The sequence below is a fragment of the Montipora capricornis genome, chromosome 11 (assembly GCF_036669925.1).
Source record: "Montipora capricornis isolate CH-2021 chromosome 11, ASM3666992v2, whole genome shotgun sequence".
Taxonomy (NCBI): domain Eukaryota; kingdom Metazoa; phylum Cnidaria; class Anthozoa; order Scleractinia; family Acroporidae; genus Montipora; species Montipora capricornis.
The window spans coordinates 10,715,071-10,722,570 of NC_090893.1; positions in this window are offsets into that span (position 1 = coordinate 10,715,071).

Sequence of the window (7,500 nt, forward strand, 5' to 3'; positions counted from 1 at the left end):
ATTCCCATAACCTTTTCCTGTCTGACATTGTAGCTCAGTCAGGAGAGCAATGCCGATCTAATCAGGAGGTCCATCTTGATCACAGTTTTTTTCTGCCCTTGAATGGGCCTATTTCCATTACTAGGGCTAACAATCAAATGGATTACATGGGAATATATACACCTTACAGTTACTGAATGGTTTAACATACATTACACATGGATATTTTGCAAGTTGCATAGCATTTTTCCAAGCCCCAAAGGGGTGAGGAAAAAAATGAACATTGAGCAAAATGTCTGCACATATTATATGTTAAACCTTTCAATAAGGGATTTATTATTCCACTATTATGCCATTTTCTAGTACTTTGGCTTCTAGACAATGACCTACAGTGGATAATAACATGATTGTAAAATATCTACATGTATGTCATTCTGGATATGAGTTTTTATAAAATAATGAGGATAGTACACCCTCATTGGTCAATAGCTGTGTTTAGATGAGAGTATGGAAACACGGCTGTAACATCACACAAATTTTGATTGGTTATGTATTGTCAGACGTGTGTTTTGATTGGCTGGTAGGAACTATGAGTGTGTATCAAGAAAATCTGTTTCAATCAAGAAGTGAAAAAACCAGCATTTTCCTTCATTTGTCCAACTATCTTTGAGAAATAATTTAATTCTCGACAGTTATGCAAACCCTCAACTGCGTCTCAGATTTACATACATGTAACTGTCTCGAATTCTCTCAACTCCCCCTCATGTTTAGATGAGGCTATGGAAACATGGAAAACGTCCTCTATATTGCTTAAATTCATCACCCCAGTCTGATGATTGGTTCTGGTGGCAGAGTTGGTTTACTGTAGTAGGAAAATCTAGAAATAATTAAGCCAGGAGAGAAAAGGGAATTAGAAATTCTGATAGATTGTATTGGAATAATAGAAACTGCAGCCCTCAAAAATCTAGCCTTTTGATTCTATTCAAAGCTGGACAGGTAATAGTTTTGAAAACTTATTCCACATCTGGATTAATATTTTTTACTGGAGAACTGGTATATAATACATGCAAAAATCTTAGCGTGTTGATTGACTGAGAGCACATCAATTAATCCCAAACAGAGTGCAGTAAACGTGCAGATACGGTTCAAATTAGTGCAATAAAGGTGGAATTTTGCATGTTTATCCTTAACAAGTAATCGCATAATTTTTCTTGTGCAATTTTTCGACGTCTCTTCTGGAAGGTATCATAATAACATTTTCTGAAATGGAAAAAAATCTTTTATACAGCCGTTTTGCAAAAAAGACGAATGTCTTACTGTTTAGATTAAATATTCATGAACAATTGGTAAATGGATGCATTTACTTAGTAAATAGCATTTCTAATGTTAAAAAAATGGACTTTTGTGAAAGGAATAATAATTTACGAGTGAACTAACAATGACTTGTTTTCGCTTAGAAATCACAAAACGTCTTAAGGGACTTTCGTCTCTACAACTTGTCTTCATGTCACGGTAAAGTTAGGGTAGGATGCACGTGATTATTGTGACGTCACCATAGCAACAGATAGGGGCCATATATTTTCAATTGTCTTTAAAACATGATATCTGATTTCTTTTCTAATTTCAAAAACCCGGATTTTCGAAGAACTTGCACACTTTCAACCACACTTGAAAACAAGTGTCTTTATTTTTTTACCTCTGACAAATGCTTAACACCCTTAAAAACAGTGAAAGATTAAAGGTACTGATGCAGTTTGTCTACTCCATTCAATGTAACGGCACTGGTACTTTTTTTGTCTTCTGTTGTTACGGGTAGCAAGGATGGAAAGTATTTCACACTTTTAAAGATTTTTGTTTTCTTTTTTTTCAAATCTTCGTAGCCAAAATGATGATCAACTCTTCCTCAAAACTTGACATAATTTTGTTTGTTTCATTGCATGTTTTCGGGCGAAACAAAGCGTTATAGTCATTTATGTTCCGAACTGACGAATAAACAGAAATACTCCACTTACGTAGCCCCTTATTTGTCTTTGGGAAAAACTGTCATAGTCTTCTTTTTGTGCCATGTGAAAAGTAGTTTCAACTTTCCTTTTTTCGCTTTTCTCTATAATCTTTTTTAAGCTACACTGTAAAGCGAGAAGTTAGCTTGCGACTCTGTCAGACTCTTTTTTAAAATTTGTTTTAGAGGATCTCCAGTTTCGTTTCTGAACCAAGGAACCGTGAGGGAGCATATCATGTGTTACGAACGTCAACAAAGATAGGTCGGTCAGTCATTCTATCCACGTATTACCTATTATAATCCGAAGTCAGTCCATCTACTTATTGCCATTTTAAGGCCGCAAACTAAGACAGGAATTTATTATTAAACCATTTTATATTTTATGACGTTTCACTGGTTAAAGAAAAGGATGAGCTTTGGAGTCTTGTGGTAGACATAAAGAGGGGTTTAGCAGCTCTACACTCTTTTGATAAGAATATATTTTATTATAATATCGATGCTGACATTTCCTAAATTTTAAGATAGTTTATGAATAAACCCGAGGCTGAGATTTGGAAAAGAATATGATTTTGTGTGATGCAAATGTGTAAATACAATACAATTATATGTTTTTAACTAAACCGCATAAAATTCTTTCTTTTTCTAAAGCGCAAAACTAGCGAAAAAAAAAAAACAAAAACAGAACTAGTACTAGCCGTATGTGCGATGCTAATAACATTTCTGCAATACATTAGGTGTGCTATATTAGGCTTTATCAGCTGCAGTCTTGCTCCAAAAATACTTCAACACCATCAGTGTAACACGATACAAATCTAGACACCAAACTGTTGTAATTGATACCCCAATAATAAAACGAAAATGTCACATGCTGTAATCAAAGAATATATGTTGTCGGTCAAATCCGGGCTCAGGTTGAATCTGTTTTTACCTGGGTTAAATTGGTGATCCTCATTTTATCTTGGTTGAAGATACGCTCTACCTAGTTTGAAAGCAGCTATTGACCTCCCCTCTCCCCCCCCCCCCCTCCCAAAAAAAAAAGGACTGAAAACACCTATAGATCTCTTCCCTAAAGCTCTGTCTTACGCACCTCAACACATCTTCATTCACTCTCAACACTTACCGGTACTCGAACTCGGAACTCTATAGTCCTGTGTCTTCACCACCACCCAACAACGACGAAGATGCTCAGTTCTTTTCAGTATTTTCTTTTCTATAGTGAGTCGTGTAATAACCAAGACTAATCCTAACCTGACCCTAATTTTTCTCTAGGCTAAATTTTGGCTCCCAAAAAAGGACGAATAAATTAAATTTGAACCGGTAAAACGAGTTAGTAAACTTGTTTTTCCGCTTGCGCATGCGTTCAGCTACGTAACTGCTGCATTTGGGCGAGCCTGCCGTGTAATGGAATAGGACGAAGTGATATCGAAGTGATGTCAAATGCATCACGTGGGGCGTGACGTACTTTGCACATGATCAATGAAAAATCTAACGGTTGCTCGCTCTGGTCTCTCTTTCGAGAAGAGTTTGGGAAAAACCAGATGCCCGCAGGGTAAAAAACAAAATGATTTTTAAAATGGATGACTCAAAGCCTCTTCAGTCTTAAGATTTGTCTGTCTGTGCGATTTGTCTTTTAAGAGTTGTCTGTCTGTGCGAATTGTGACAACCGATAAGTTTAGGAACGTCCGAGAAAGCAGCCTCAAGAATGCACCAATCAGGCAAATCAATTGTCTCGATCCAAGAAGCTCCTGAAAAGTTGTCAGCCTTCAGATACCCATAGACCTACGAAGCGTCCTTACATCCTTACAAGTGCAAGAACTAGTTTCTAGTTTACTTTTGGTTACGTCATGTTGCAACGATATCGACGACGTCATCTACTGATCCTAATATGCAAGCTACAGCATTATCGGCTTTTGAGACTGGCAAAAGGGTCCTCTCCAGTAGTTGGTTCAACTGAAAGTTGAATCAAGAGAATCATTGCGTAAGATCAGTAATAATGATGATGATGATGATGATGATGATAATAATAACAATAGGCTCTTTGCGTCTATACAGACGGTCTTTGCAGCTAGTAGACTAAATGAGAACTATCTGTCGTTTTCTGGTTCACAGATGAGACATCCTTCTCTTGCGGCTTTCTTCATTCCAGATTCTGCCAATGTTGGAAGCACAACTTCTGTCACAGTATGTACTTATCAGTGGCGTGCCACAGCGCTCACTGTTTCTGTTGTTGTCGCTTCGGCGCTGGCGTTTCTCAATGTGATTGTTGATCATGCTGTTCTTTAGTAGGTCAGTTCCTTTCTTCCGTTCTGTTTTCCACGTTTTTTTGTCCTCAGCTGTTTCTTCCCAGGTCTTAAGATCTATGTCACATCTTGAAAGACTGATTTTGCAGGTGTCCTTATATCCCAGTTTCGGTCTTCCCCTCTGTCTCTTACCCTAAGCCAATTCCCCATAGAGGAGCTGTTTTGGAATGCGTGTATCATCCATTCTTCTCACATGTCCTAGCCATTTCAGTCTTCTTTTGCACAAGATTGTTGTCATGCTTTGATGATTTGCTTGCTCCAGCACTTCGGTGTTGGTTATTCTGTCACTCCAAGTTATGCCCAAGTTCTTACGGAGGCATCTCAGATGAAAGACGTGCATGGTCCATGTTTCATCATCATCATCATCATTTATTTGCCTTTATGTGTATAATCCGATCCGCACAGGAGTGTGCTGAGAACGCATGCTTCATAGATTAGTATACCTCAATCAAATTTGATTGTGTTTCACGTCATAGCCATATCATAGTATGAAAAGACTTTTCTGCGGGCTTAAAGTCCATACAGTATCTCACTGACCAATTTTGGCCTGTGGAGGCTTCCTTAAGCCCAACAGTGGTCCCCAGCTACCGGCCAGATCGGCTGCTGTCAGGCCGCTGCTCACAGCGGACCTTCAGATCGGAGAGATCGATTGAACAGAATCTCAAAAGATACTATTATAGGCTCTGGACCCCAATTTTGTGATCGGCGTATTATGCTCAAATCAACACAATTACCAAGAAGATCATCAGATCAGACGCTGTTAGTTTCCTTTGCGTGACAAAATTAATCTTCAGTTTTATAATTTACTAATCAGAGTAAAGTACGTTTTGAAGAAGACGATTTTTTTTCCGTGAAAGCAAAAAATAACGAAAGCCAGTCGAGAGGAATATTTGAATAAGCCCTGTGTGATTCACTAATTTTCCAAAGTTGCATGACCTTGTAGTGTATCAATTTCCTTTCTGGGAATCACAACTGATTATGTTGGACGAAAATCCTGCCAGCAGTTTAGTGCTCACTAGACATCTTTCCCTTCCTTTTATTCACCTACCCCTCCCTGATCTTCTCCACTACCTCCATCCTACCCCACCCTTCCTTCCTTCACACATCTATATTATATCAAAGGAATTGGGTTACTGGAACTCTTTACAGGAAACAGCAAAAAAGTAATTCCAAAACGGGAACTGTTTCAAATCTTGTCCCAAGCACACAGTCACTGTCGAATTGATGGTAAAATGCCACCCTTGTACCCCAACATGCTTTTAGGAACAACGAGCGGTACCGAGCGGTACCGAACGGTTAGTGCAAAGTCCTGCACGTGCGAGCACGCGGTGAAAGCAGGAAGTGACCTTGGTCCAGAGCGCTGATCAACGGGGTTTGTTTCAACATCATTTGCCAATCTTAAAAGCAAAGGAAAATAAAAGCCACAAAGGCACATTTGAGTAAAACAAAGGCTATCACAGTAATTTAGTTGCCATAAATGTGCTTGTTGTTGTACAGTAGGCACGTAGATTCCCTCCAGTTAAAACAGAAATAACAAAATAGACCAAAATTTCCCTTTTATACGTAGCGAAAATTTTTTACCTTTAAAAAAATTGTTTTGCAGCCCGTACGTCGGTCTGGCCGTAGAATGTGAATTTCCACATTAAAAATGGAGGACTGATCCGCTATGAACGGGACAAACGACTAACCCTTCCCTCGCCGTCGACAATTTCGGATATCAACCACAATATTCCACAGATTATCTTAAAGGGAGTAGGTCAGCGACGTTTCCTAGTTTGTTCTCAAAAGGCCAGCAGACTCCCCTTCCTCTAGATGAAATATTTCGAGATACTTACCACTACGCGTGGTCTAACAAAGAACTCGAAGAATTTTCAACCTATTTTGCGTCACGTAAGGTATCATATTGTGTCCGACCTTTTGGAATATTGACATCTGACACCGGAATTTTCATCAGGAAATGAGATATCATGCCCCATTCTAAACCTAATAGTTCTCCGTCCTTCGGACTTCGCACTAATAACTGAGATCCAAAACCATCGTGTTCGAGTAGTGACCAAGTGTGGAGAAGTCCAATGACTTATTTCTCCTACAACATTAAACCTCTGCGGCGCTACGAATCTTACTTTCGATTATTTCAAAGACATTTGTTTAAATTCAGCTTGTTAACAGGCCATTTTGCAAAATGAGTCATTTTCTTTCAAGATAAATTATAGTATATAATTAATATTGCAACAGTACAAATAATACCATCGTTACGTTTAGTGTAATGTAGTTACTTTCCAGTTGTATACTGCTCTATTTAATTGAAATCTGAGAGACAAATATTTTAAATCTTCTATTACACAAGTTATATTGCCAAAGGCATTATTGGAAATATCACTGTTTTATTCATTATGAAAAGTAGTCCTAGTTGTGACAGACAGAAAAGGGTTTAGCTCTGACGAAGGGTTAACACTCCAAACGTCAGCTTTCAAATTTCTTTACAGTGATCAATTTACCATATCAACTTAGTTGATTAACCCTTTTCTTTATTTCAAAAGCACTACAGCTTTTTACAAACTTAACCCCTTTATCCTACATGTGAAAGAATACTTTACTTCCACCAACCATGAGCCAATATTCTTAGCCCAAAAACCAAGACAGCGGTTGTTTGAGACTAAACACTGCAAATACGTGATTACTACAATCACTACAATGCGTGCCAATTCCTTACCTAGAATGCAGTGTCTGACACTTGCAGACCGCAGACTAACTGTAACTCGCAGTTAAAGCTAATCGTTTTAAAATGGGTGCTTAGACTTAAATACTGCTTCTCAGCGTTATTTGAAATGGGTATAGACTTAAGCACTATTTATCAGTGCCATTTGTAGGCAGTCTGCAGTTGTCATACACCTCCTGAACTGCTATCCCCGGGGGGGGGGGGGGGTATTCGATGTATCCCTGGTTGGGGAGGTGCGGCGCGGCCCCTCATACCCTGACCCTGTTTAAGACAAATATCGCTGATTTTCCTACCCATTTTACGACCGAATTCCGATTTTTGATACCCTGTTTAAGACATTTAACCCAGTTTAAGACAAAAATTGATAATTCGATACCCTGATTAAGACAAAAAATGATAAATTCGATACCCTGTTCAAGACAAAAATCCCGAAAAACATACCCTGGCTGGCCGCACGTCCCCATTAAGCCCTTATAAGGGAGTACCCCCCCCCCCCCCGGGTG